General features: G+C 47.1%; 38 non-coding genes across 38 annotated transcripts; all 38 read left to right on the top strand.

Moving 5' to 3' along the window:
• Positions 1-179: 179 nt before the first annotated feature.
• On the top strand, positions 180-251 carry Trnat-agu. Its single transcript has one exon. It is a non-coding gene; the product is annotated as a tRNA-Thr (tRNA).
• Positions 252-832: 581 nt separating this feature from the next.
• On the top strand, positions 833-905 carry Trnar-ucg. Its single transcript has one exon. It is a non-coding gene; the product is annotated as a tRNA-Arg (tRNA).
• A 438-nt stretch (positions 906-1,343) lies between these two features.
• Trnak-cuu lies at positions 1,344-1,419 on the top strand. The gene has a single exon. It is a non-coding gene; the product is annotated as a tRNA-Lys (tRNA).
• A 6,250-nt stretch (positions 1,420-7,669) lies between these two features.
• Positions 7,670-7,742, top strand: Trnak-cuu. The gene has a single exon. It is a non-coding gene; the product is annotated as a tRNA-Lys (tRNA).
• A 321-nt stretch (positions 7,743-8,063) lies between these two features.
• Positions 8,064-8,135, top strand: Trnat-agu. The gene has a single exon. It is a non-coding gene; the product is annotated as a tRNA-Thr (tRNA).
• Positions 8,136-8,692: 557 nt separating this feature from the next.
• Positions 8,693-8,765, top strand: Trnar-ucg. The gene has a single exon. It is a non-coding gene; the product is annotated as a tRNA-Arg (tRNA).
• Positions 8,766-9,203: 438 nt separating this feature from the next.
• Trnak-cuu lies at positions 9,204-9,276 on the top strand. The gene has a single exon. It is a non-coding gene; the product is annotated as a tRNA-Lys (tRNA).
• Positions 9,277-9,597: 321 nt separating this feature from the next.
• Positions 9,598-9,669, top strand: Trnat-agu. Its single transcript has one exon. It is a non-coding gene; the product is annotated as a tRNA-Thr (tRNA).
• A 1,080-nt stretch (positions 9,670-10,749) lies between these two features.
• Trnak-cuu lies at positions 10,750-10,822 on the top strand. Its single transcript has one exon. It is a non-coding gene; the product is annotated as a tRNA-Lys (tRNA).
• Positions 10,823-11,143: 321 nt separating this feature from the next.
• On the top strand, positions 11,144-11,215 carry Trnat-agu. Its single transcript has one exon. It is a non-coding gene; the product is annotated as a tRNA-Thr (tRNA).
• A 542-nt stretch (positions 11,216-11,757) lies between these two features.
• On the top strand, positions 11,758-11,830 carry Trnar-ucg. Its single transcript has one exon. It is a non-coding gene; the product is annotated as a tRNA-Arg (tRNA).
• Positions 11,831-12,268: 438 nt separating this feature from the next.
• On the top strand, positions 12,269-12,341 carry Trnak-cuu. The gene has a single exon. It is a non-coding gene; the product is annotated as a tRNA-Lys (tRNA).
• Positions 12,342-12,662: 321 nt separating this feature from the next.
• Positions 12,663-12,734, top strand: Trnat-agu. Its single transcript has one exon. It is a non-coding gene; the product is annotated as a tRNA-Thr (tRNA).
• Positions 12,735-13,790: 1,056 nt separating this feature from the next.
• On the top strand, positions 13,791-13,863 carry Trnak-cuu. Its single transcript has one exon. It is a non-coding gene; the product is annotated as a tRNA-Lys (tRNA).
• A 321-nt stretch (positions 13,864-14,184) lies between these two features.
• On the top strand, positions 14,185-14,256 carry Trnat-agu. The gene has a single exon. It is a non-coding gene; the product is annotated as a tRNA-Thr (tRNA).
• Positions 14,257-15,309: 1,053 nt separating this feature from the next.
• Positions 15,310-15,382, top strand: Trnak-cuu. Its single transcript has one exon. It is a non-coding gene; the product is annotated as a tRNA-Lys (tRNA).
• A 321-nt stretch (positions 15,383-15,703) lies between these two features.
• On the top strand, positions 15,704-15,775 carry Trnat-agu. Its single transcript has one exon. It is a non-coding gene; the product is annotated as a tRNA-Thr (tRNA).
• A 545-nt stretch (positions 15,776-16,320) lies between these two features.
• Positions 16,321-16,393, top strand: Trnar-ucg. The gene has a single exon. It is a non-coding gene; the product is annotated as a tRNA-Arg (tRNA).
• A 438-nt stretch (positions 16,394-16,831) lies between these two features.
• Positions 16,832-16,904, top strand: Trnak-cuu. The gene has a single exon. It is a non-coding gene; the product is annotated as a tRNA-Lys (tRNA).
• A 321-nt stretch (positions 16,905-17,225) lies between these two features.
• Trnat-agu lies at positions 17,226-17,297 on the top strand. The gene has a single exon. It is a non-coding gene; the product is annotated as a tRNA-Thr (tRNA).
• A 542-nt stretch (positions 17,298-17,839) lies between these two features.
• On the top strand, positions 17,840-17,912 carry Trnar-ucg. The gene has a single exon. It is a non-coding gene; the product is annotated as a tRNA-Arg (tRNA).
• Positions 17,913-18,350: 438 nt separating this feature from the next.
• Positions 18,351-18,423, top strand: Trnak-cuu. Its single transcript has one exon. It is a non-coding gene; the product is annotated as a tRNA-Lys (tRNA).
• Positions 18,424-18,744: 321 nt separating this feature from the next.
• Trnat-agu lies at positions 18,745-18,816 on the top strand. Its single transcript has one exon. It is a non-coding gene; the product is annotated as a tRNA-Thr (tRNA).
• A 542-nt stretch (positions 18,817-19,358) lies between these two features.
• On the top strand, positions 19,359-19,431 carry Trnar-ucg. Its single transcript has one exon. It is a non-coding gene; the product is annotated as a tRNA-Arg (tRNA).
• Positions 19,432-19,869: 438 nt separating this feature from the next.
• Trnak-cuu lies at positions 19,870-19,942 on the top strand. The gene has a single exon. It is a non-coding gene; the product is annotated as a tRNA-Lys (tRNA).
• Positions 19,943-20,263: 321 nt separating this feature from the next.
• Trnat-agu lies at positions 20,264-20,335 on the top strand. Its single transcript has one exon. It is a non-coding gene; the product is annotated as a tRNA-Thr (tRNA).
• A 542-nt stretch (positions 20,336-20,877) lies between these two features.
• On the top strand, positions 20,878-20,950 carry Trnar-ucg. Its single transcript has one exon. It is a non-coding gene; the product is annotated as a tRNA-Arg (tRNA).
• Positions 20,951-21,388: 438 nt separating this feature from the next.
• Positions 21,389-21,461, top strand: Trnak-cuu. Its single transcript has one exon. It is a non-coding gene; the product is annotated as a tRNA-Lys (tRNA).
• A 321-nt stretch (positions 21,462-21,782) lies between these two features.
• Positions 21,783-21,854, top strand: Trnat-agu. Its single transcript has one exon. It is a non-coding gene; the product is annotated as a tRNA-Thr (tRNA).
• A 542-nt stretch (positions 21,855-22,396) lies between these two features.
• Positions 22,397-22,469, top strand: Trnar-ucg. Its single transcript has one exon. It is a non-coding gene; the product is annotated as a tRNA-Arg (tRNA).
• A 438-nt stretch (positions 22,470-22,907) lies between these two features.
• Positions 22,908-22,980, top strand: Trnak-cuu. The gene has a single exon. It is a non-coding gene; the product is annotated as a tRNA-Lys (tRNA).
• Positions 22,981-23,301: 321 nt separating this feature from the next.
• Trnat-ugu lies at positions 23,302-23,373 on the top strand. Its single transcript has one exon. It is a non-coding gene; the product is annotated as a tRNA-Thr (tRNA).
• A 543-nt stretch (positions 23,374-23,916) lies between these two features.
• On the top strand, positions 23,917-23,989 carry Trnar-ucg. The gene has a single exon. It is a non-coding gene; the product is annotated as a tRNA-Arg (tRNA).
• A 438-nt stretch (positions 23,990-24,427) lies between these two features.
• Positions 24,428-24,500, top strand: Trnak-cuu. Its single transcript has one exon. It is a non-coding gene; the product is annotated as a tRNA-Lys (tRNA).
• Positions 24,501-24,821: 321 nt separating this feature from the next.
• Positions 24,822-24,893, top strand: Trnat-agu. Its single transcript has one exon. It is a non-coding gene; the product is annotated as a tRNA-Thr (tRNA).
• Positions 24,894-25,435: 542 nt separating this feature from the next.
• Trnar-ucg lies at positions 25,436-25,508 on the top strand. The gene has a single exon. It is a non-coding gene; the product is annotated as a tRNA-Arg (tRNA).
• Positions 25,509-25,946: 438 nt separating this feature from the next.
• On the top strand, positions 25,947-26,019 carry Trnak-cuu. The gene has a single exon. It is a non-coding gene; the product is annotated as a tRNA-Lys (tRNA).
• Positions 26,020-26,340: 321 nt separating this feature from the next.
• Trnat-agu lies at positions 26,341-26,412 on the top strand. The gene has a single exon. It is a non-coding gene; the product is annotated as a tRNA-Thr (tRNA).
• The last annotated feature ends 20 nt before the right edge of the window (positions 26,413-26,432 follow it).

Here is a 26,432-nt window from a genome sequence, read left to right as displayed (position 1 = left end):
AAATAAAAGTGTTGTTTTGGAATTTTAGGCGTACATCGATATCGTGTGAGATGTGTAGGAAAGCAGCAGCTGTGCTAACTAAATACAAATAATGGTCGCTAATGCGGTGCGTTTCCAGCTGAAGGGCTCCGATTGACTGGTCCATAAGATTGAAGTACCCGAAATGTGCACTAGGCGGCGCCTCCTTAGCTCAGTGGCAGAGCGCTGGTCTAGTAAACCAGAGATCGTGCGTTCGATCCTCACAGGAGGCAAAAGAATTTTGTAACAGCCCCTTCTAACGTAGATCTTTCGAAAAAAGCGGTCAAGGATATAAAAAATTATGAATGGGTTCGGTATTTAAGAAATGCTCTCGCAAATGAATAGTGCGAACGGTGCTATTAAAGTAGGCACCAGAAACTGCTGCTTTTGGCAGTCTCCGGAGAATGCCGACGTGGAATACTTAGTTCTTGTGATATATTTTCTACCCCTGGTAGAGACCCTCGCGGTCGTCGTCGTCGTCGTCGTCGTCGTCGTCGTCGTCGTCGTCGTCGTCGTCGGCGCCGCCGCCGCCGCTTTGGTAATAGCGGCAACTCGCCATTGTATGACATAGGGTGAGGCACCTTCTGCAAGCGACTGAGATGGCAGTAAGCGATTGAAGCTGATTTGCAACCTCTTGTTTGATCAGCGTCACAAGGGCTTGAATGTAACTTGCGATGGGACACAGCAAGAAGTAGCGTCGCCTTTTTAGTACTGAAATTGGAGATGGAGAATTGCGTCAAAGATGGGAAATTCAATCCGGCAAGCGTACAAATGGCGACAATGAGGTGTGTGTGGGGAAGCATATTGCGCCAGTGACCGTGTGGCCTAATGGATAAGGCGTCGGACTTCGGATCCGAAGATTGCAGGTTCGAATCCTGTCACGGTCGAGTTTTTCCAGTTCTGCAAAAGATGCATGCTGTTTTACTGAGTTGTTTGAGTACTACAAATCTAGTTGAAAGTTGCTGCTGTCCGCTTCCTGGCTGCAAACCGGCGTCTACCTGAAGCTCAAGCAAGACAAAGGGGTTGTGTAGCGAAATTTTCGGCACAGTGCCGTTCAGGAGAGATTTTTGGAACTACTGCGTCTGACCCAGGACCCAAGAGCTACGCCACAGGCGTCTGCGCACAGTCGAGCATGTGTGTTGAATAATGGTGCTGATAGCCACGTATCATTTCAAGTAGATTTGATGCCTTTCGGAAAATTTATTTCATTGAATAGGAATTGTAGCTCATTTGTGGCAGCAGGAAATAAGCTGTAGTCAAAAGGATCTTCCATAGATGGTCGCAGGTCGCATAAATACTATATGGTTCGTGACGCGTTGTGTGGAGCCCGGCTAGCTCAGTCGGTAGAGCATGAGACTCTTAATCTCAGGGTCGTGGGTTCGAGCCCCACGCTGATCGGCGCAAAATTTAGTGTCTACGCGGATGCAACCTGCGCCCCTCTCGTGAGCCTTGCGTAATGAACGTAACGGGTTACGACGATGCCTAGCTTCGTATGAATATCAGAGGAATGGTTTTTGAAGCTGAAAGTAGCTCTGAAATGAAATAAAAGTGTTGTTTTGGAATTTTAGGCGTACATCGATATCGTGTGAGATGTGTAGGAAAGCAGCAGCTGTGCTAACTAAATACAAATAATGGTCGCTAATGCGGTGCGTTTCCAGCTGAAGGGCTCCGATTGACTGGTCCATAAGATTGAAGTACCCGAAATGTGCACTAGGCTGCGCCTCTTTAGCTCAGTGGATGTCAGTTCCGCTTGCGACGCCGTGCAGGTCGCACGTGTTGTGCCTTCGCTCCGCAATAGCGTGTGCAAGCCGTGACTACTTTCGTTGTTTACGTTGTTTGCTAGATTTGCTGTTTTGTGCATCCGTCACTTCACTTCGCTTTTAGTGTTTTGTGTCGTTCTGTGTTAGCGGTCTCGACCGTTTAATAAGTGGATATGTCGTCCAGGTTGTTCCCAAGGAAATGTACTCTGTGTTTCGAATTTGACAAGTCTACACGTCATGTTCAACCGAGTTCCATGGAAGTTCACGATTTCATAGTGGATGTCATTGGTATTACGTCTGACCAGGTTCATACTGCCTATTACGACACAGATCTCTACTGTTTCTTCGTCAAGTTGTTAAACCCTGTGTTACTGGAGAGGATTCTGTTAAAACATGGTAGCAGAGCTGAGTTCCGTCATCGTGACGCCTCGGTGAGTACTGTTCTCATATCCAATGCTGATGTAGAATATAAAAATGTCCGTGTGTACAACCTGCCGCCGGAAGTTGAAAACTGTTATTTACGTGAGATTTTGACGAAGTATGGGGAGGTCAAGCAAATCCGTAACGAACGTTGGTCTAGCCAACATCGGTTACAGTGTTTTAGTGGCGTCCGGTCAGTCGAAATGCACGTCAAGCAAGATATCCCCTCCCATCTTATTGTTTGTGGGTATAAAGTGCATGTCACCTACAGTGGGCAACCAGGCACATGCTTTATTTGTAACGAAACTGGCCACTTGCGTACGAACTGCCCTAAACGTGTCTTTGTTCTCAAAAGTACTTTGGAACAGCGTAGAAAATTGACATTGGCCGATCTTGTTAGGGAGGCACCAATCACGGACATCGAACGCCCTAGTGATAGTGAAATATTGCCCCCAGAGCCTGGTTTGCCTGTTGCCGACTTTCCACCCTTTCCTTCAAAACCGGTTACAGATCCGCCTGCTTCCAAATCTGACGTGCAGCTGCTGAGCCACAAACGGCGACGAACGTGTGATGATGATAGTCCGGACGAAGATCTCCAGGAATTAGAACATGACGTCCCGAAAGAGATGCCGGTTACGGTTACTAACTCACGTTTTTCTGAACCGTCGCACGCAGCTGTCGACGTTGCGGCTATTGACGTCATTCCGAGTGACGTACAGGCAGCTTTGGCATCACAACAGCCGAGCCCGCCGCCTGAAGTCGCGACGTCACCACAGGACGAATCACAACAAGCGCGTGCTCCCGATAAGCATAACGAGGAAGGCAGTATTTGTGTACAAACTGAAGGAAGTCAAAGTCCGTCTACAAACAAACACGCAGTTCGTGCTAGTGACAACAAACAAACTTGTCCACCTTCTGAGTCAGTTCTTTCTGCAGATCAGATGGCTGAGGCGTCACATCCCGTTATGGACTGCGAAGTCACTCACGACCCTCCCACGCCTCCGTCTGCCGATGTGTTCCCTAGCAGAGCACGTAGTAGGACCAAAGTTCAACCCAACGTCAACGCAGTACGGAAGAAAAACAAACCCAACGACACCCAAGTGACTGTTCGTGATCCTCCCGACAATGCAGACCATTCCGAAGTTTCTATGCCCTTGTAATGCGACCAGTGTTGTTTAGTGACCCTTTCCGTACCTCACTGTACTAATGGCACAAGCGTACAAATTCGTCTCCCTGAACATAAATAAGATTCGATCTGATCTCAAAATTGCGGCCCTACAGCAGTTTCTATACGAATCTGACGCTGATATTGTGTTGTTACAGGAAGTTACTGTTTTGAATCTCTTCATCTCTGGTTTTAAAACCATATCAAACGTTGCTCCTGAGGAAAGTACAGGTACCGCACTTTTCATACGGGAAGGTATTCCAGTTGGGGAGATCGAGTTTTTAGATTCCGGTCGAGGAGTGGGCTGTAAAATTTTTGATGTCACCCTTGTTAACTTATATGCCCCGTCAGGCAACAGCAACAAATTCGAACGGTCACGTTTTTATAAGGAGGATGTTACGTATCTGTTGCGGGGAAGTCCTCAAAACCTGATAATAGGAGGTGACTTTAACTGTGTTCTACGTAAAAACGATCAGTCCCCTAATTTTAACTACTGTAAAGAACTGCACGAGCTAGTTAAGAATATTAAGCTGAAAGATGCTTGGGAACTGCAGTATCCTACTTTAGTTAAATTCACTTTTTTCACCGTTACTTCATGCAGCCGTCTGGATAGAATTTATCTATCGGACTGTATCAGTGACCGACTCCTAGCGGTTGACGTAATCCCGGCTAGTTTTACCGACCATTGCGCTGTTGCGGCAACAATTCACTTAAATCGACAGCCTACCAAATTATTTCGTTCCCCGTGGATGTTAAACATATCGCATCTGGCGGACGCTGAATTATTTGACGTTATCAGACATGTGTGGGAAACTTGTTTGCGTTCCATCACTTTTTATCCGACTAAAGCGATGTGGTGGACCACTGTTGCCAAACCAAAGCTTCGAAAAAGTCTCATTTATTATAGTGCTCAGAAAGCACGCGCCTGCAAGAAGACCTTTGAGTTTTACTACACTGTGTTGCGACAATTGTATGATTCATCCACTGCGACCAACACTAACTTTCCATCAATTCAACGTGTCAAGGCTAAACTTGTCAGCTTGAAGCGTCAACAATTGGAAGGTCTGAAAGTTAAATCCAAACCTAAATCTGTTTTAGCCGACGAAATGACATCTATGTACCATTTATTCAAGCATTTATCACGCCGCCGCCGGGCTTTCATTGATGTTTTGGAAAGAGATAATGGGGAATTACTCTCTACTCAAGCGGCCATTATTAGTGAAATTCACCAACATTTCCAACGACTGTATTCCAGTGAGATTGTCAATGAACCTGCTGTCAGTGCAGTGGTCAATGTTTTTGATAGGGCGATTAGTCCTGCTGACAATGTCGACTTTTTATCGGATTTCACTCCCGAGGAAGTTTTAGCCTTGATCTCCAAGTCGCCTTCCTTTAAATCGCCTGGTCCTGATGGTTTGCCCAAGGAATTTTATACCAAATTCTGGAATGTCCTTGGTGGTACTTTTACTGAAATTGTTAATGAAGTCATGAGTGGTGGTCCTCTTCCTGCCGACTTGAAAGTGGGTAGAATTGTTTTAGTCCCGAAGAGAACTGGTCACAAGCGAGTTGATAATCTCCGTCCAATCACATTATTGAACTTTGATTATAAAACGATTGCCCGAGCGATTAATAGCAGAATGGCCCCCATCCTTGGGAAAGTTATTTATTCACATCAGTCTTGCCTTCCAGGGAGATCCATTATGACTCCGGTTGCAGAGTACAGAGACGTTATTTCAGTAGCGGCTGTAACCAACATCAAATGTGCTTTCCTTTTTCTTGACTTTTGCAAAGCTTTTGACCGCGTTAGTCATCACTATTTAGAACGCATCCTGCAACGAATTGGACTCGAAGAACGAGCTGTGGCAGTCATTCGGAATATGATAACCGGCATTACTGCTAGGATCACAGTTAACGGTCAGCTGACACAAGCTGTTAGCATACGACGCGGTGTACCGCAAGGCAGTCCGTTGTCGATGTCGCTCTTTGTTTTGTCGCTCGAGCCATTTCTGAAGAGATTGTGTATCACATTAAGTGGCCTTTCTGTCTTAGGGAGCAATCTTACTGTGAGGGCTTACGCCGATGATGTTGCTGTTATCCTACGTCATGAGTCTGAAGTGGCCCAATTGCGGGCTGAGATTGATACTTACAGCACTGCTTCTGGGGCGAAACTCAGTGAGGGTAAATGTAAGGTTCTACGCTTACGGGGCTTCGAATCTCTTGCTATACCGTGGGCGCAGATCGTCGAACAACATGTTGCTCTGGGTATCATCATCGATAGGTGTCCCTTACGTATGGCAGCTAAAAACTGGAAACTTACTGCCAATCGCATACAGGGAGCTATAGTGGAAAACACCTGGCGATCGACAAATATCCTCCAGAAGATCAGGATTTTGAATACATACATACTCTGTAAAGCTTATTATGTCGCTCAGGTGTTCCCTCTTCCCAAAATGCAAGCCCATAAGATCATGCGTTTGTCCAGCAGGTTTGTGTGGCTCGGTCATATTTTTAAGTTAACCTATACCACACTGTCTAAGTCAGTGCAAGCTGGGGGCCTGCAACTCAATGATATCCGTCGAAAGGCGACAGCACTCTATATAAAACGAACAACTGTGATAATTACCACGATGCCCCATACTATCACATCGAAGCTGTTTCGCATTGTTCGCCCTAAATGTATGAAACCGCCAATTGACATCGGTAAACTCAACTTTCAATTGCAACATGTCGGTGTTTATTACCTCGAAATTAGTTACTTAGGTGACAGTGTTTTCACAAGTCCTTGTCTCACGACAGTGTTCTTACTTGCTCAGTGGCAGAAGTACGAAGCTCCAACTACAATTGAAATGCACTACCCAAGAATCGTCTGGACGGCAGTGTGGACCAATATTACTCTAAAAATTCATTCCTCCGATGTGATTTCCGCCTGGTATAAAGTTGTCCACAATCTTGTTCCAACCAACGAAAAACTCAACCGCATTGGCTTAAGTGCTACTGACAACTGCCTCAAATGTGGATTGGTAGACACTCTGAGGCACAGGTTTACTTGCTGCGGGCATCAGTTCAACTGGCATTGGGTGCGGAAACGATTGGCGCTGCTCACACGTAGCACTGAAAGTCTTTATACAACTAATATCCTCCTGTGGCCTGATACACGGTTTTACCCCAAAACGAAAAACAATACTGTAATGTGGATGCTGGGTCATTTTGTCACTTACGTCATCACTAACCACGGAGAAGACAATATTACTGCCTTTACTGCTTATATGGAAACGGCATATTGGCGAAGAAACCAGTTCCCGCACATTAAAAGGGATTTTGGAAACATGTTAAAAATACTGTTTGAGAAACAGGGAATTGGGTGATTCTAAAGTCAATCCACGATTACTGTTAACATTTCCACGGTGAAGTTCCCAAGTACAAGCGAACACTGAATACTATTTTCGTTATCGTTTCACCTATGGCGCTTGAAGAACCTGAAGTTTTCTTTTCTTTCTTATTCCTCATTATTTGTTTTTTGCGGGAAGAGACATTTTTTTTTTTTTTTTTTTCCCTTGGTTTTGAGAGAGATTTCTATTTTTCGTTGCACTTATATTACAAAGCAGACGAGGCAATGAACTCCTTGTAATCCGGAAGAACCAGTATTCTTTTTGTGTACTGTTGTACGACGCCAGTGAATCTGGAGACTTTGATTTCTTTTGACTATAGCTGATGAAGCTCGCCAAGGACGGCATTCATGGAGAGCGCAAGGAGGGCTGTAAGGGGAGAAGGGAGGCCCTAAAAAAAAAAAAAAAAAAAAAAAAAAAAAAATGGATAAGGCGTCGGACTTCGGATCCGAAGATTGCAGGTTCGAATCCTGTCACGGTCGAGTTTTTCCAGTTCTGCAAAAGATGCATGCTGTTTTACTGAGTTCTTTGAGTACTACAAATCTAGTTGAAAGTTGCTGCTGTCCGCTTCCTGGCTGCAAACCGGCGTCTACCTGAAGCTCAAGCAAGACAAAGGGGTTGTGTAGCGAAATTTTCGGCACAGTGCCGATCAGGAGAGATTTTTGGAACTACTGCGTCTGACTCAGGACCCAAGAGCTACGCCACAGGCGTCTGCGCACAGTCGAGCATGTGTGTTGAATAATGGTGCTGATAGCCACGTATCATTTCAAGTAGATTTGATGCCTTTCGGAAAATTTATTTCATTGAATAGGAATTGTGGCTCATTTGTGGCAGCAGGAAATAAGCTGTAGTCAAAAGGATCTTCCATAGATGGTCGTAGGTCGCATAAATACTGTATGGCTCGTGACGCGTTGTGTGGAGCCCGGCTAGCTCAGTCGGTAGAGCATGAGACTCTTAATCTCAGGGTCGTGGGTTCGAGCCCCACGCTGGGCGGCGCAAAATTTGGTGTCTACGCGGATGCAACCTGCGCCCCTCTCGTGAGCCTTGCGTAATGAACGTAACGGGTTACGACGATGCCTAGCTTCGTATGAATATCAGAGGAATGGTTTTTGAAGCTGAAAGTAGCTTTGAAATGAAATAAAAGTGTTGTTTTGGAATTTTAGGCGTACATCGATATCGTGTGAGATGTGTAGGAAAGCAGCAGCTGTGCTAACTAAATACAAATAATGGTCGCTAATGCGGTGCGTTTCCAGCTGAAGGGCTCCGATTGACTGGTCCATAAGATTGAAGTACCCGAAATGTGCACTAGGCGGCGCCTCCTTAGCTCAGTGGCAGAGCGCTGGTCTAGTAAACCAGAGGTCGTGAGTTCGATCCTCACAGGAGGCAAAAGAATTTTGTAACAGCCCCTTCTAACGTAGATCTTTCGAAAAAAGCGGTCAAGGATATAAAAAATTATGAATGGGTTCGGTATTTAAGAAATGCTCTCGCAAATGAATAGTGCGAATGGTGCTATTAAAGTAGGCACCAGAAACTGCTGCTTTTGGCAGTCTCCGGAGAATGCCGACGTGGAATACTTAGTTCTTGTGATGTATTTTCTACCCCTGGTAGAGACCCTCGCGGTTGTCGTCGTCGTCGTCGTCGTCGTCGTCGTCGTCGCCGCCGCTTTGGTAATAGCGGCAACTCGCCATTGTATGACATAGGGTGAGGCACCTTCTGCAAGCGACTGAGATGGCAGTAAGCGATTGAAGCTGATTTGCAACCTCTTGTTTGATCAGCGTCACAAGGGCTTGAATGTAACTTGCGATGGGACACAGCAAGAAGTAGCGTCGCCTTTTTAGTACTGAAATTGGAGATGGAGAATTGCGTCAAAGATGGGAAATTCATTCCGGCAAGCGTACAAATGGCGACAATGAGGTGTGTGTGGGGAAGCATATTGCGCCAGTGACCGTGTGGCCTAATGGATAAGCCGTCGGACTTCGGATCCGAAGATTGCAGGTTCGAATCCTGTCATGGTCGAGTTTTTCCAGTTCTGCAAAAGATGCATGCTGTTTTACTGAGTTGTTTGAGTACTACAAATCTAGTTGAAAGTTGCTGCTGTCCGCTTCCTGGCTGCAAACCGGCGTCTACCTGAAGCTCAAGCAAGACAAAGGGGTTGTGTAGCGAAATTTTCGGCACAGTGCCGATCAGGAGAGATTTTTGGAACTACTGCGTCTGACTCAGGACCCAAGAGCTACGCCACAGGCGTCTGCGCACAGTCGAGCATGTGTGTTGAATAATGGTGCTGATAGCCACGTATCATTTCAAGTAGATTTGATGCCTTTCGGAAAATTTATTTCATTGAATAGGAATTGTAGCTCATTTGTGGCAGCAGGAAATAAGCTGTAGTCAAAAGGATCTTCCATAGATGGTCGTAGGTCGCATAAATACTGTATGGCTCGTGACGCGTTGTGTGGAGCCCGGCTAGCTCAGTCGGTAGAGCATGAGACTCTTAATCTCAGGGTCGTGGGTTCGAGCCCCACGCTGGGCGGCGCAAAATTTGGTGTCTACGCGGATGCAACCTGCGCCCCTCTCGTGAGCCTTGCGTAATGAACGTAACGGGTTACGACGATGCCTAGCTTCGTATGAATATCAGAGGAATGGTTTTTGAAGCTGAAAGTAGCTCTGAAATGAAATAAAAGTGTTGTTTTGGAATTTTAGGCGTACATCGATATCGTGTGAGATGTGTAGGAAAGCAGCAGCTGTGCTAACTAAATACAAATAATGGTCGCTAATGCGGTGCGTTTCCAGCTGAAGGGCTCCGATTGACTGGTCCATAAGATTGAAGTACCCGAAATGTGCACTAGGCGGCGCCTCCTTAGCTCAGTGGCAGAGCGCTGGTCTAGTAAACCAGAGGTCGTGAGTTCGATCCTCACAGGAGGCAAAAGAATTTTGTAACAGCCCCTTCTAACGTAGATCTTTCGAAAAAAGCGGTCAAGGATATAAAAAATTATGAATGGGTTCGGTATTTAAGAAATGCTCTCGCAAATGAATAGTGCGAATGGTGCTATTAAAGTAGGCACCAGAAACTGCTGCTTTTGGCAGTCTCCGGAGAATGCCGACGTGGAATACTTAGTTCTTGTGATGTATTTTCTACCCCTGGTAGAGACCCTCGCGGTTGTCGTCGTCGTCGTCGTCGTCGTCGTCGTCGTCGTCGTCGTCGTCGCCGCCGCTTTGGTAATAGCGGCAACTCGCCATTGTATGACATAGGGTGAGGCACCTTCTGCAAGCGACTGAGATGGCAGTAAGCGATTGAAGCTGATTTGCAACCTCTTGTTTGATCAGCGTCACAAGGGCTTGAATGTAACTTGCGATGGGACACAGCAAGAAGTAGCGTCGCCTTTTTAGTACTGAAATTGGAGATGGAGAATTGCGTCAAAGATGGGAAATTCATTCCGGCAAGCGTACAAATGGCGACAATGAGGTGTGTGTGGGGAAGCATATTGCGCCAGTGACCGTGTGGCCTAATGTATAAGCCGTCGGACTTCGGATCCGAAGATTGCAGGTTCGAATCCTGTCACGGTCGAGTTTTTCCAGTTCTGCAAAAGATGCATGCTGTTTTACTGAGTTGTTTGAGTACTACAAATCTAGTTGAAAGTTGCTGCTGTCCGCTTCCTGGCTGCAAACCGGCGTCTACCTGAAGCTCAAGCAAGACAAAGGGGTTGTGTAGCGAAATTTTCGGCACAGTGCCGATCAGGAGAGATTTTTGGAACTACTGCGTCTGACTCAGGACCCAAGAGCTACGCCACAGGCGTCTGCGCACAGTCGAGCATGTGTGTTGAATAATGGTGCTGATAGCCAAGTATCATTTCAAGTAGATTTGATGCCTTTCGGAAAATTTATTTCATTGAATAGGAATTGTAGCTCATTTGTGGCAGCAGGAAGTAAGCTGTAGTCAAAAGGATCTTCCATAGATGGTCGTAGGTCGCATAAATACTGTATGGCTCGTGACGCGTTGTGTGGAGCCCGGCTAGCTCAGTCGGTAGAGCATGAGACTCTTAATCTCAGGGTCGTGGGTTCGAGCCCCACGCTGGGCGGCGCAAAATTTGGTGTCTACGCGGATGCAACCTGCGCCCCTCTCGTGAGCCTTGCGTAATGAACGTAACGGGTTACGACGATGCCTAGCTTCGTATGAATATCAGAGGAATGGTTTTTGAAGCTGAAAGTAGCTCTGAAATGAAATAAAAGTGTTGTTTTGGAATTTTAGGCGTACATCGATATCGTGTGAGATGTGTAGGAAAGCAGCAGCTGTGCTAACTAAATACAAATAATGGTCGCTAATGCGGTGCGTTTCCAGCTGAAGGGCTCCGATTGACTGGTCCATAAGATTGAAGTACCCGAAATGTGCACTAGGCGGCGCCTCCTTAGCTCAGTGGCAGAGCGCTGGTCTAGTAAACCAGAGGTCGTGAGTTCGATCCTCACAGGAGGCAAAAGAATTTTGTAACAGCCCCTTCTAACGTAGATCTTTCGAAAAAAGCGGTCAAGGATATAAAAAATTATGAATGGGTTCGGTATTTAAGAAATGCTCTCGCAAATGAATAGTGCGAATGGTGCTATTAAAGTAGGCACCAGAAACTGCTGCTTTTGGCAGTCTCCGGAGAATGCCGACGTGGAATACTTAGTTCTTGTGATGTATTTTCTACCCCTGGTAGAGACCCTCGCGGTTGTCGTCGTCGTCGTCGTCGCCGCCGCTTTGGTAATAGCGGCAACTCGCCATTGTATGACATAGGGTGAGGCACCTTCTGCAAGCGACTGAGATGGCAGTAAGCGATTGAAGCTGATTTGCAACCTCTTGTTTGATCAGCGTCACAAGGGCTTGAATGTAACTTGCGATGGGACACAGCAAGAAGTAGCGTCGCCTTTTTAGTACTGAAATTGGAGATGGAGAATTGCGTCAAAGATGGGAAATTCATTCCGGCAAGCGTACAAATGGCGACAATGAGGAGTGTGTGGGGAAGCATATTGCGCCAGTGACCGTGTGGCCTAATGGATAAGCCGTCGGACTTCGGATCCGAAGATTGCAGGTTCGAATCCTGTCACGGTCGAGTTTTTCCAGTTCTGCAAAAGATGCATGCTGTTTTACTGAGTTGTTTGAGTACTACAAATCTAGTTGAAAGTTGCTGCTGTCCGCTTCCTGGCTGCAAACCGGCGTCTACCTGAAGCTCAAGCAAGACAAAGGGGTTGTGTAGCGAAATTTTCGGCACAGTGCCGATCAGGAGAGATTTTTGGAACTACTGCGTCTGACTCAGGACCCAAGAGCTACGCCACAGGCGTCTGCGCACAGTCGAGCATGTGTGTTGAATAATGGTGCTGATAGCCAAGTATCATTTCAAGTAGATTTGATGCCTTTCGGAAAATTTATTTCATTGAATAGGAATTGTAGCTCATTTGTGGCAGCAGGAAGTAAGCTGTAGTCAAAAGGATCTTCCATAGATGGTCGTAGGTCGCATAAATACTGTATGGCTCGTGACGCGTTGTGTGGAGCCCGGCTAGCTCAGTCGGTAGAGCATGAGACTCTTAATCTCAGGGTCGTGGGTTCGAGCCCCACGCTGGGCGGCGCAAAATTTGGTGTCTACGCGGATGCAACCTGCGCCCCTCTCGTGAGCCTTGCGTAATGAACGTAACGGGTTACGACGATGCCTAGCTTCGTATGAATATCAGAGGAATGGTTTTTGAAGCTGAAAGTAGCTCTGAAATGAAATAAAAGTGTTGTTTTGGAATTTTAGGCGTACATCGATATCGTGTGAGATGTGTAGGAAAGCAGCAGCTGTGCTAACTAAATACAAATAATGGTCGCTAATGCGGTGCGTTTCCAGCTGAAGGGCTCCGATTGACTGGTCCATAAGATTGAAGTACCCGAAATGTGCACTAGGCGGCGCCTCCTTAGCTCAGTGGCAGAGCGCTGGTCTAGTAAACCAGAGGTCGTGAGTTCGATCCTCACAGGAGGCAAAAGAATTTTGTAACAGCCCCTTCTAACGTAGATCTTTCGAAAAAAGCGGTCAAGGATATAAAAAATTATGAATGGGTTCGGTATTTAAGAAATGCTCTCGCAAATGAATAGTGCGAATGGTGCTATTAAAGTAGGCACCAGAAACTGCTGCTTTTGGCAGTCTCCGGAGAATGCCGACGTGGAATACTTAGTTCTTGTGATGTATTTTCTACCCCTGGTAGAGACCCTCGCGGTTGTCGTCGTCGTCGTCGTCGTCGCCGCCGCTTTGGTAATAGCGGCAACTCGCCATTGTATGACATAGGGTGAGGCACCTTCTGCAAGCGACTGAGATGGCAGTAAGCGATTGAAGCTGATTTGCAACCTCTTGTTTGATCAGCGTCACAAGGGCTTGAATGTAACTTGCGATGGGACACAGCAAGAAGTAGCGTCGCCTTTTTAGTACTGAAATTGGAGATGGAGAATTGCGTCAAAGATGGGAAATTCATTCCGGCAAGCGTACAAATGGCGACAATGAGGTGTGTGTGGGGAAGCATATTGCGCCAGTGACCGTGTGGCCTAATGGATAAGCAGTCGGACTTCGGATCCGAAGATTGCAGGTTCGAATCCTGTCATGGTCGAGTTTTTCCAGTTCTGCAAAAGATGCATGCTGTTTTACTGAGTTGTTTGAGTACTACAAATCTAGTTGAAAGTTGCTGCTGTCCGCTTCCTGGCTGCAAACCGGCGTCTACCTGAAGCTCAAGCAAGACAAAGGGGTTGTGTAGCGAAATTTTCGGCACAGTGCCGATCAGGAGAGATTTTTGGAACTACTGCGTCTGACTCAGGACCCAAGAGCTACGCCACAGGCGTCTGCGCACAGTCGAGCATGTGTGTTGAATAATGGTGCTGATAGCCACGTATCATTTCAAGTAGATTTGATGCCTTTCGGAAAATTTATTTCATTGAATAGGAATTGTAGCTCATTTGTGGCAGCAGGAAATAAGCTGTAGTCAAAAGGATCTTCCATAGATGGTCGTAGGTCGCATAAATACTGTATGGCTCGTGACGCGTTGTGTGGAGCCCGGCTAGCTCAGTCGGTAGAGCATGAGACTCTTAATCTCAGGGTCGTGGGTTCGAGCCCCACGCTGGGCGGCGCAAAATTTGGTGTCTACGCGGATGCAACCTGCGCCCCTCTCGTGAGCCTTGCGTAATGAACGTAACGGGTTACGACGATGCCTAGCTTCGTATGAATATCAGAGGAATGGTTTTTGAAGCTGAAAGTAGCTCTGAAATGAAATAAAAGTGTTGTTTTGGAATTTTAGGCGTACATCGATATCGTGTGAGATGTGTAGGAAAGCAGCAGCTGTGCTAACTAAATACAAATAATGGTCGCTAATGCGGTGCGTTTCCAGCTGAAGGGCTCCGATTGACTGGTCCATAAGATTGAAGTACCCGAAATGTGCACTAGGCGGCGCCTCCTTAGCTCAGTGGCAGAGCGCTGGTCTAGTAAACCAGAGGTCGTGAGTTCGATCCTCACAGGAGGCAAAAGAATTTTGTAACAGCCCCTTCTAACGTAGATCTTTCGAAAAAAGCGGTCAAGGATATAAAAAATTATGAATGGGTTCGGTATTTAAGAAATGCTCTCGCAAATGAATAGTGCGAATGGTGCTATTAAAGTAGGCACCAGAAACTGCTGCTTTTGGCAGTCTCCGGAGAATGCCGACGTGGAATACTTAGTTCTTGTGATGTATTTTCTACCCCTGGTAGAGACCCTCGCGGTTGTCGTCGTCGTCGTCGTCGCCGCCGCTTTGGTAATAGCGGCAACTCGCCATTGTATGACATAGGGTGAGGCACCTTCTGCAAGCGACTGAGATGGCAGTAAGCGATTGAAGCTGATTTGCAACCTCTTGTTTGATCAGCGTCACAAGGGCTTGAATGTAACTTGCGATGGGACACAGCAAGAAGTAGCGTCGCCTTTTTAGTACTGAAATTGGAGATGGAGAATTGCGTCAAAGATGGGAAATTCATTCCGGCAAGCGTACAAATGGCGACAATGAGGTGTGTGTGGGGAAGCATATTGCGCCAGTGACCGTGTGGCCTAATGTATAAGCCGTCGGACTTCGGATCCGAAGATTGCAGGTTCGAATCCTGTCACGGTCGAGTTTTTCCAGTTCTGCAAAAGATGCATGCTGTTTTACTGAGTTGTTTGAGTACTACAAATCTAGTTGAAAGTTGCTGCTGTCCGCTTCCTGGCTGCAAACCGGCGTCTACCTGAAGCTCAAGCAAGACAAAGGGGTTGTGTAGCGAAATTTTCGGCACAGTGCCGATCAGGAGAGATTTTTGGAACTACTGCGTCTGACTCAGGACCCAAGAGCTACGCCACAGGCGTCTGCGCACAGTCGAGCATGTGTGTTGAATAATGGTGCTGATAGCCAAGTATCATTTCAAGTAGATTTGATGCCTTTCGGAAAATTTATTTCATTGAATAGGAATTGTAGCTCATTTGTGGCAGCAGGAAGTAAGCTGTAGTCAAAAGGATCTTCCATAGATGGTCGTAGGTCGCATAAATACTGTATGGCTCGTGACGCGTTGTGTGGAGCCCGGCTAGCTCAGTCGGTAGAGCATGAGACTCTTAATCTCAGGGTCGTGGGTTCGAGCCCCACGCTGGGCGGCGCAAAATTTGGTGTCTACGCGGATGCAACCTGCGCCCCTCTCGTGAGCCTTGCGTAATGAACGTAACGGGTTACGACGATGCCTAGCTTCGTATGAATATCAGAGGAATGGTTTTTGAAGCTGAAAGTAGCTCTGAAATGAAATAAAAGTGTTGTTTTGGAATTTTAGGCGTACATCGATATCGTGTGAGATGTGTAGGAAAGCAGCAGCTGTGCTAACTAAATACAAATAATGGTCGCTAATGCGGTGCGTTTCCAGCTGAAGGGCTCCGATTGACTGGTCCATAAGATTGAAGTACCCGAAATGTGCACTAGGCGGCGCCTCCTTAGCTCAGTGGCAGAGCGCTGGTCTAGTAAACCAGAGGTCGTGAGTTCGATCCTCACAGGAGGCAAAAGAATTTTGTAACAGCCCCTTCTAACGTAGATCTTTCGAAAAAAGCGGTCAAGGATATAAAAAATTATGAATGGGTTCGGTATTTAAGAAATGCTCTCGCAAATGAATAGTGCGAATGGTGCTATTAAAGTAGGCACCAGAAACTGCTGCTTTTGGCAGTCTCCGGAGAATGCCGACGTGGAATACTTAGTTCTTGTGATGTATTTTCTACCCCTGGTAGAGACCCTCGCGGTTGTCGTCGTCGTCGTCGTCGTCGCCGCCGCTTTGGTAATAGCGGCAACTCGCCATTGTATGACATAGGGTGAGGCACCTTCTGCAAGCGACTGAGATGGCAGTAAGCGATTGAAGCTGATTTGCAACCTCTTGTTTGATCAGCGTCACAAGGGCTTGAATGTAACTTGCGATGGGACACAGCAAGAAGTAGCGTCGCCTTTTTAGTACTGAAATTGGAGATGGAGAATTGCGTCAAAGATGGGAAATTCATTCCGGCAAGCGTACAAATGGCGACAATGAGGAGTGTGTGGGGAAGCATATTGCGCCAGTGACCGTGTGGCCTAATGGATAAGCCGTCGGACTTCGGATCCGAAGATTGCAGGTTCGAATCCTGTCACGGTCGAGTTTTTCCAGTTCTGCAAAAGATGCATGCTGTTTTACTGAGTTGTTTGAGTACTACAAATCTAGTTGAAAGTTGCTGCTGTCCGCTTCCTGGCTGCAAACCGGCGTCTACCTGAAGCTCAAGCAAGACAAAGGGGTTGTGTAGCGAAATTTTCGGCACAGTGCCGATCAGGAGAGATTTTTGGAACTACTGCGTCTGACTCAGGACCCAAGAGCTACGCCACAGGCGTCTGCGCACAGTCGAGCATGTGTGTTGAATAATGGTGCTGATAGCCAAGTATCATTTCAAGTAGATTTGGTGCCTTTCGGAAAATTTATTTCATTGAATAGGAATTGTAGCTCATTTGTGGCAGCAGGAAGTAAGCTGTAGTCAAAAGGATCTTCCATAGATGGTCGTAGGTCGCATAAATACTGTATGGCTCGTGACGCGTTGTGTGGAGCCCGGCTAGCTCAGTCGGTAGAGCATGAGACTCTTAATCTCAGGGTCGTGGGTTCGAGCCCCACGCTGGGCGGCGCAAAATTTGGTGTCTACGCGGATGCAACCTGCGCCCCTCTCGTGAGCCTTGCGTAATGAACGTAACGGGTTACGACGATGCCTAGCTTCGTATGAATATCAGAGGAATGGTTTTTGAAGCTGAAAGTAGCTCTGAAATGAAATAAAAGTGTTGTTTTGGAATTTTAGGCGTACATCGATATCGTGTGAGATGTGTAGGAAAGCAGCAGCTGTGCTAACTAAATACAAATAATGGTCGCTAATGCGGTGCGTTTCCAGCTGAAGGGCTCCGATTGACTGGTCCATAAGATTGAAGTACCCGAAATGTGCACTAGGCGGCGCCTCCATAGCTCAGTGGCAGAGCGCTGGTCTAGTAAACCAGAGGTCGTGAGTTCGATCCTCACAGGAGGCAAAAGAATTTTGTAACAGCCCCTTCTAACGTAGATCTTTCGAAAAAAGCGGTCAAGGATATAAAAAATTATGAATGGGTTCGGTATTTAAGAAATGCTCTCGCAAATGAATAGTGCGAATGGTGCTATTAAAGTAGGCACCAGAAACTGCTGCTTTTGGCAGTCTCCGGAGAATGCCGACGTGGAATACTTAGTTCTTGTGATGTATTTTCTACCCCTGGTAGAGACCCTCGCGGTTGTCGTCGTCGTCGTCGTCGCCGCCGCTTTGGTAATAGCGGCAACTCGCCATTGTATGACATAGGGTGAGGCACCTTCTGCAAGCGACTGAGATGGCAGTAAGCGATTGAAGCTGATTTGCAACCTCTTGTTTGATCAGCGTCACAAGGGCTTGAATGTAACTTGCGATGGGACACAGCAAGAAGTAGCGTCGCCTTTTTAGTACTGAAATTGGAGATGGAGAATTGCGTCAAAGATGGGAAATTCATTCCGGCAAGCGTACAAATGGCGACAATGAGGAGTGTGTGGGGAAGCATATTGCGCCAGTGACCGTGTGGCCTAATGGATAAGCCGTCGGACTTCGGATCCGAAGATTGCAGGTTCGAATCCTGTCACGGTCGAGTTTTTCCAGTTCTGCAAAAGATGCATGCTGTTTTACTGAGTTGTTTGAGTACTACAAATCTAGTTGAAAGTTGCTGCTGTCCGCTTCCTGGCTGCAAACCGGCGTCTACCTGAAGCTCAAGCAAGACAAAGGGGTTGTGTAGCGAAATTTTCGGCACAGTGCCGATCAGGAGAGATTTTTGGAACTACTGCGTCTGACTCAGGACACAAGAGCTACGCCACAGGCGTCTGCGCACAGTCGAGCATGTGTGTTGAATAATGGTGCTGATAGCCACGTATCATTTCAAGTAGATTTGATGCCTTTCGGAAAATTTATTTCATTGAATAGGAATTGTAGCTCATTTGTGGCAGCAGGAAATAAGCTGTAGTCAAAAGGATCTTCCATAGATGGTCGTAGGTCGCATAAATACTGTATGGCTCGTGACGCGTTGTGTGGAGCCCGGCTAGCTCAGTCGGTAGAGCATGAGACTCTTAATCTCAGGGTCGTGGGTTCGAGCCCCACGCTGGGCGGCGCAAAATTTGGTGTCTACGCGGATGCAACCTGCGCCCCTCTCGTGAGCCTTGCGTAATGAACGTAACGGGTTACGACGATGCCTAGCTTCGTATGAATATCAGAGGAATGGTTTTTGAAGCTGAAAGTAGCTCTGAAATGAAATAAAAGTGTTGTTTTGGAATTTTAGGCGTACACTGATATCGTGTGAGATGTGTAGGAAAGCAGCAGCTGTGCTAACTACATACAAATAATGGTCGCTAATGCGGTGCGTTTCCAGCTGAAGGGCTCCGATTGACTGGTCCATAAGATTGAAGTACCCGAAATGTGCACTAGGCGGCGCCTCCTTAGCTCAGTGGCAGAGCGCTGGTCTAGTAAACCAGAGGTCGTGAGTTCGATCCTCACAGGAGGCAAAAGAATTTTGTAACAGCCCCTTCTAACGTAGATCTTTCGAAAAAAGCGGTCAAGGATATAAAAAATTATGAATGGGTTCGGTATTTAAGAAATGCTCTCGCAAATGAATAGTGCGAATGGTGCTATTAAAGTAGGCACCAGAAACTGCTGCTTTTGGCAGTCTCCGGAGAATGCCGACGTGGAATACTTAGTTCTTGTGATGTATTTTCTACCCCTGGTAGAGACCCTCGCGGTTGTCGTCGTCGTCGTCGTCGCCGCCGCTTTGGTAATAGCGGCAACTCGCCATTGTATGACATAGGGTGAGGCACCTTCTGCAAGCGACTGAGATGGCAGTAAGCGATTGAAGCTGATTTGCAACCTCTTGTTTGATCAGCGTCACAAGGGCTTGAATGTAACTTGCGATGGGACACAGCAAGAAGTAGCGTCGCCTTTTTAGTACTGAAATTGGAGATGGAGAATTGCGTCAAAGATGGGAAATTCATTCCGGCAAGCGTACAAATGGCGACAATGAGGTGTGTGTGGGGAAGCATATTGCGCCAGTGACCGTGTGGCCTAATGGATAAGCCGTCGGACTTCGGATCCGAAGATTGCAGGTTCGAATCCTGTCACGGTCGAGTTTTTCCAGTTCTGCAAAAGATGCATGCTGTTTTACTGAGTTGTTTGAGTACTACAAATCTAGTTGAAAGTTGCTGCTGTCCGCTTCCTGGCTGCAAACCGGCGTCTACCTGAAGCTCAAGCAAGACAAAGGGGTTGTGTAGCGAAATTTTCGGCACAGTGCCGATCAGGAGAGATTTTTGGAACTACTGCGTCTGACTCAGGACCCAAGAGCTACGCCACAGGCGTCTGCGCACAGTCGAGCATGTGTGTTGAATAATGGTGCTGATAGCCAAGTATCATTTCAAGTAGATTTGATGCCTTTCGGAAAATTTATTTCATTGAATAGGAATTGTAGCTCATTTGTGGCAGCAGGAAGTAAGCTGTAGTCAAAAGGATCTTCCATAGATGGTCGTAGGTCGCATAAATACTGTATGGCTCGTGACGCGTTGTGTGGAGCCCGGCTAGCTCAGTCGGTAGAGCATGAGACTCTTAATCTCAGGGTCGTGGGTTCGAGCCCCACGCTGGGCGGCGCAAAATTTGGTGTCTACGCGGATGCAACCTGCGCCCCTCTCGTGAGCCTTGCGTAATGAACGTAACGGGTTACGACGATGCCTAGCTTCGTATGAATATCAGAGGAATGGTTTTTGAAGCTGAAAGTAGCTCTGAAATGAAATAAAAGTGTTGTTTTGGAATTTTAGGCGTACATCGATATCGTGTGAGATGTGTAGGAAAGCAGCAGCTGTGCTAACTAAATACAAATAATGGTCGCTAATGCGGTGCGTTTCCAGCTGAAGGGCTCCGATTGACTGGTCCATAAGATTGAAGTACCCGAAATGTGCACTAGGCGGCGCCTCCTTAGCTCAGTGGCAGAGCGCTGGTCTAGTAAACCAGAGGTCGTGAGTTCGATCCTCACAGGAGGCAAAAGAATTTTGTAACAGCCCCTTCTAACGTAGATCTTTCGAAAAAAGCGGTCAAGGATATAAAAAATTATGAATGGGTTCGGTATTTAAGAAATGCTCTCGCAAATGAATAGTGCGAATGGTGCTATTAAAGTAGGCACCAGAAACTGCTGCTTTTGGCAGTCTCCGGAGAATGCCGACGTGGAATACTTAGTTCTTGTGATGTATTTTCTACCCCTGGTAGAGACCCTCGCGGTTGTCGTCGTCGTCGTCGTCGCCGCCGCTTTGGTAATAGCGGCAACTCGCCATTGTATGACATAGGGTGAGGCACCTTCTGCAAGCGACTGAGATGGCAGTAAGCGATTGAAGCTGATTTGCAACCTCTTGTTTGATCAGCGTCACAAGGGCTTGAATGTAACTTGCGATGGGACACAGCAAGAAGTAGCGTCGCCTTTTTAGTACTGAAATTGGAGATGGAGAATTGCGTCAAAGATGGGAAATTCATTCCGGCAAGCGTACAAATGGCGACAATGAGGAGTGTGTGGGGAAGCATATTGCGCCAGTGACCGTGTGGCCTAATGGATAAGCCGTCGGACTTCGGATCCGAAGATTGCAGGTTCGAATCCTGTCACGGTCGAGTTTTTCCAGTTCTGCAAAAGATGCATGCTGTTTTACTGAGTTGTTTGAGTACTACAAATCTAGTTGAAAGTTGCTGCTGTCCGCTTCCTGGCTGCAAACCGGCGTCTACCTGAAGCTCAAGCAAGACAAAGGGGTTGTGTAGCGAAATTTTCGGCACAGTGCCGATCAGGAGAGATTTTTGGAACTACTGCGTCTGACTCAGGACACAAGAGCTACGCCACAGGCGTCTGCGCACAGTCGAGCATGTGTGTTGAATAATGGTGCTGATAGCCACGTATCATTTCAAGTAGATTTGATGCCTTTCGGAAAATTTATTTCATTGAATAGGAATTGTAGCTCATTTGTGGCAGCAGGAAATAAGCTGTAGTCAAAAGGATCTTCCATAGATGGTCGTAGGTCGCATAAATACTGTATGGCTCGTGACGCGTTGTGTGGAGCCCGGCTAGCTCAGTCGGTAGAGCATGAGACTCTTAATCTCAGGGTCGTGGGTTCGAGCCCCACGCTGGGCGGCGCAAAATTTGGTGTCTACGCGGATGCAACCTGCGCCCCTCTCGTGAGCCTTGCGTAATGAACGTAACGGGTTACGACGATGCCTAGCTTCGTATGAATATCAGAGGAATGGTTTTTGAAGCTGAAAGTAGCTCTGAAATGAAATAAAAGTGTTGTTTTGGAATTTTAGGCGTACATCGATATCGTGTGAGATGTGTAGGAAAGCAGCAGCTGTGCTAACTAAATACAAATAATGGTCGCTAATGCGGTGCGTTTCCAGCTGAAGGGCTCCGATTGACTGGTCCATAAGATTGAAGTACCCGAAATGTGCACTAGGCGGCGCCTCCTTAGCTCAGTGGCAGAGCGCTGGTCTAGTAAACCAGAGGTCGTGAGTTCGATCCTCACAGGAGGCAAAAGAATTTTGTAACAGCCCCTTCTAACGTAGATCTTTCGAAAAAAGCGGTCAAGGATATAAAAAATTATGAATGGGTTCGGTATTTAAGAAATGCTCTCGCAAATGAATAGTGCGAATGGTGCTATTAAAGTAGGCACCAGAAACTGCTGCTTTTGGCAGTCTCCGGAGAATGCCGACGTGGAATACTTAGTTCTTGTGATGTATTTTCTACCCCTGGTAGAGACCCTCGCGGTTGTCGTCGTCGTCGTCGTCGCCGCCGCTTTGGTAATAGCGGCAACTCGCCATTGTATGACATAGGGTGAGGCACCTTCTGCAAGCGACTGAGATGGCAGTAAGCGATTGAAGCTGATTTGCAACCTCTTGTTTGATCAGCGTCACAAGGGCTTGAATGTAACTTGCGATGGGACACAGCAAGAAGTAGCGTCGCCTTTTTAGTACTGAAATTGGAGATGGAGAATTGCGTCAAAGATGGGAAATTCATTCCGGCAAGCGTACAAATGGCGACAATGAGGTGTGTGTGGGGAAGCATATTGCGCCAGTGACCGTGTGGCCTAATGGATAAGCCGTCGGACTTCGGATCCGAAGATTGCAGGTTCGAATCCTGTCACGGTCGAGTTTTTCCAGTTCTGCAAAAGATGCATGCTGTTTTACTGAGTTGTTTGAGTACTACAAATCTAGTTGAAAGTTGCTGCTGTCCGCTTCCTGGCTGCAAACCGGCGTCTACCTGAAGCTCAAGCAAGACAAAGGGGTTGTGTAGCGAAATTTTCGGCACAGTGCCGATCAGGAGAGATTTTTGGAACTACTGCGTCTGACTCAGGACCCAAGAGCTACGCCACAGGCGTCTGCGCACAGTCGAGCATGTGTGTTGAATAATGGTGCTGATAGCCACGTATCATTTCAAGTAGATTTGATGCCTTTCGGAAAATTTATTTCATTGAATAGGAATTGTAGCTCATTTGTGGCAGCAGGAAATAAGCTGTAGTCAAAAGGATCTTCCATAGATGGTCGTAGGTCGCATAAATACTGTATGGCTCGTGACGCGTTGTGTGGAGCCCGGCTAGCTCAGTCGGTAGAGCATGAGACTCTTAATCTCAGGGTCGTGGGTTCGAGCCCCACGCTGGGCGGCGCAAAATTTGGTGTCTACGCGGATGCAACCTGCGCCCCTCTCGTGAGCCTTGCGTAATGAACGTAACGGGTTACGACGATGCCTAGCTTCGTATGAATATCAGAGGAATGGTTTTTGAAGCTGAAAGTAGCTCTGAAATGAAATAAAAGTGTTGTTTTGGAATTTTAGGCGTACATCGATATCGTGTGAGATGTGTAGGAAAGCAGCAGCTGTGCTAACTAAATACAAATAATGGTCGCTAATGCGGTGCGTTTCCAGCTGAAGGGCTCCGATTGACTGGTCCATAAGATTGAAGTACCCGAAATGTGCACTAGGCGGCGCCTCCTTAGCTCAGTGGCAGAGCGCTGGTCTTGTAAACCAGAGGTCGTGAGTTCGATCCTCACAGGAGGCAAAAGAATTTTGTAACAGCCCCTTCTAACGTAGATCTTTCGAAAAAAGCGGTCAAGGATATAAAAAAATTATGAATGGGTTCGGTATTTAAGAAATGCTCTCGCAAATGAATAGTGCGAATGGTGCTATTAAAGTAGGCACCAGAAACTGCTGCTTTTGGCAGTCTCCGGAGAATGCCGACGTGGAATACTTAGTTCTTGTGATGTATTTTCTACCCCTGGTAGAGACCCTCGCGGTTGTCGTCGTCGTCGTCGTCGCCGCCGCTTTGGTAATAGCGGCAACTCGCCATTGTATGACATAGGGTGAGGCACCTTCTGCAAGCGACTGAGATGGCAGTAAGCGATTGAAGCTGATTTGCAACATCTTGTTTGATCAGCGTCACAAGGGCTTGAATGTAACTTGCGATGGGGCACAGCAAGAAGTAGCGTCGCCTTTTTAGTACTGAAATTGGAGATGGAGAATTGCGTCAAAGATGGGAAATTCATTCCGGCAAGCGTACAAATGGCGACAATGAGGTGTGTGTGGGGAAGCATATTGCGCCAGTGACCGTGTGGCCTAATGGATAAGCCGTCGGACTTCGGATCCGAAGATTGCAGGTTCGAATCCTGTCACGGTCGAGTTTTTCCAGTTCTGCAAAAGATGCATGCTGTTTTACTGAGTTGTTTGAGTACTACAAATCTAGTTGAAAGTTGCTGCTGTCCGCTTCCTGGCTGCAAACCGGCGTCTACCTGAAGCTCAAGCAAGACAAAGGGGTTGTGTAGCGAAATTTTCGGCACAGTGCCGATCAGGAGAGATTTTTGGAACTACTGCGTCTGACTCAGGACCCAAGAGCTACGCCACAGGCGTCTGCGCACAGTCGAGCATGTGTGTTGAATAATGGTGCTGATAGCCACGTATCATTTCAAGTAGATTTGATGCCTTTCGGAAAATTTATTTCATTGAATAGGAATTGTAGCTCATTTGTGGCAGCAGGAAATAAGCTGTAGTCAAAAGGATCTTCCATAGATGGTCGTAGGTCGCATAAATACTGTATGGCTCGTGACGCGTTGTGTGGAGCCCGGCTAGCTCAGTCGGTAGAGCATGAGACTCTTAATCTCAGGGTCGTGGGTTCGAGCCCCACGCTGGGCGGCGCAAAATTTGGTGTCTACGCGGATGCAACCTGCGCCCCTCTCGTGAGCCTTGCGTAATGAACGTAACGGGTTACGACGATGCCTAGCTACGTATGAATATCAGAGGAATGGTTTTTGAAGCTGAAAGTAGCTCTGAAATGAAATAAAAGTGTTGTTTTGGAATTTTAGGCGTACATCGATATCGTGTGAGATGTGTAGGAAAGCAGCAGCTGTGCTAACTAAATACAAATAATGGTCGCTAATGCGGTGCGTTTCCAGCTGAAGGGCTCCGATTGACTGGTCCATAAGATTGAAGTACCCGAAATGTGCACTAGGCGGCGCCTCCTTAGCTCAGTGGCAGAGCGCTGGTCTAGTAAACCAGAGGTCGTGAGTTCGATCCTCACAGGAGGCAAAAGAATTTTGTAACAGCCCCTTCTAACGTAGATCTTTCGAAAAAAGCGGTCAAGGATATAAAAAATTATGAATGGGTTCGGTATTTAAGAAATGCTCTCGCAAATGAATAGTGCGAATGGTGCTATTAAAGTAGGCACCAGAAACAGCTGCTTTTGGCAGTCTCCGGAGAATGCCGACGTGGAATACTTAGTTCTTGTGATGTATTTTCTACCCCTGGTAGAGACCCTCGCGGTTGTCGTCGTCGTCGTCGTCGCCGCCGCTTTGGTAATAGCGGCAACTCGCCATTGTATGACATAGGGTGAGGCACCTTCTGCAAGCGACTGAGATGGCAGTAAGCGATTGAAGCTGATTTGCAACCTCTTGTTTGATCAGCGTCACAAGGGCTTGAATGTAACTTGCGATGGGACACAGCAAGAAGTAGCGTCGCCTTTTTAGTACTGAAATTGGAGATGGAGAATTGCGTCAAAGATGGGAAATTCATTCCGGCAAGCGTACAAATGGCGACAATGAGGTGTGTGTGGGGAAGCATATTGCGCCAGTGACCGTGTGGCCTAATGGATAAGCCGTCGGACTTCGGATCCGAAGATTGCAGGTTCGAATCCTGTCACGGTCGAGTTTTTCCAGTTCTGCAAAAGATGCATGCTGTTTTACTGAGTTGTTTGAGTACTACAAATCTAGTTGAAAGTTGCTGCTGTCCGCTTCCTGGCTGCAAACCGGCGTCTACCTGAAGCTCAAGCAAGACAAAGGGGTTGTGTAGCGAAATTTTCGGCACAGTGCCGATCAGGAGAGATTTTTGGAACTACTGCGTCTGACTCAGGACCCAAGAGCTACGCCACAGGCGTCTGCGCACAGTCGAGCATGTGTGTTGAATAATGGTGCTGATAGCCACGTATCATTTCAAGTAGATTTGATGCCTTTCGGAAAATTTATTTCATTGAATAGGAATTGTAGCTCATTTGTGGCAGCAGGAAATAAGCTGTAGTCAAAAGGATCTTCCATAGATGGTCGTAGGTCGCATAAATACTGTATGGCTCGTGACGCGTTGTGTGGAGCCCGGCTAGCTCAGTCGGTAGAGCATGAGACTCTTAATCTCAGGGTCGTGGGTTCGAGCCCCACGCTGGGCGGCGCAAAATTTGGTGTCTACGCGGATGCAACCTGCGCCCCTCTCGTGAGCCTTGCGTAATGAACGTAACGGGTTACGACGATGCCTAGCTTCGTATGAATATCAGAGGAATGGTTTTTGAAGCTGAAAGTAGCTCTGAAATGAAATAAAAGTGTTGTTTTGGAATTTTAGGCGTACATCGATATCGTGTGAGATGTGTAGGAAAGCAGCAGCTGTGCTAACTAAATACAAATAATGGCCGCTAATGCGGTGCGTTTCCAGCTGAAGGGCTCCGATTGACTGGTCCATAAGATTGAAGTACCCGAAATGTGCACTAGGCGGCGCCTCCTTAGCTCAGTGGCAGAGCGCTGGTCTAGTAAACCAGAGGTCGTGAGTTCGATCCTCACAGGAGGCAAAAGAATTTTGTAACAGCCC

Source organism: Schistocerca piceifrons, unplaced genomic scaffold (genome assembly GCF_021461385.2).
Source record: "Schistocerca piceifrons isolate TAMUIC-IGC-003096 unplaced genomic scaffold, iqSchPice1.1 HiC_scaffold_1772, whole genome shotgun sequence".
Lineage (NCBI taxonomy): Eukaryota > Metazoa > Arthropoda > Insecta > Orthoptera > Acrididae > Schistocerca > Schistocerca piceifrons.
The sequence above is the reverse complement of the archived record's forward strand: the minus strand, read 5'-3'. Positions and strand labels throughout refer to the sequence as shown.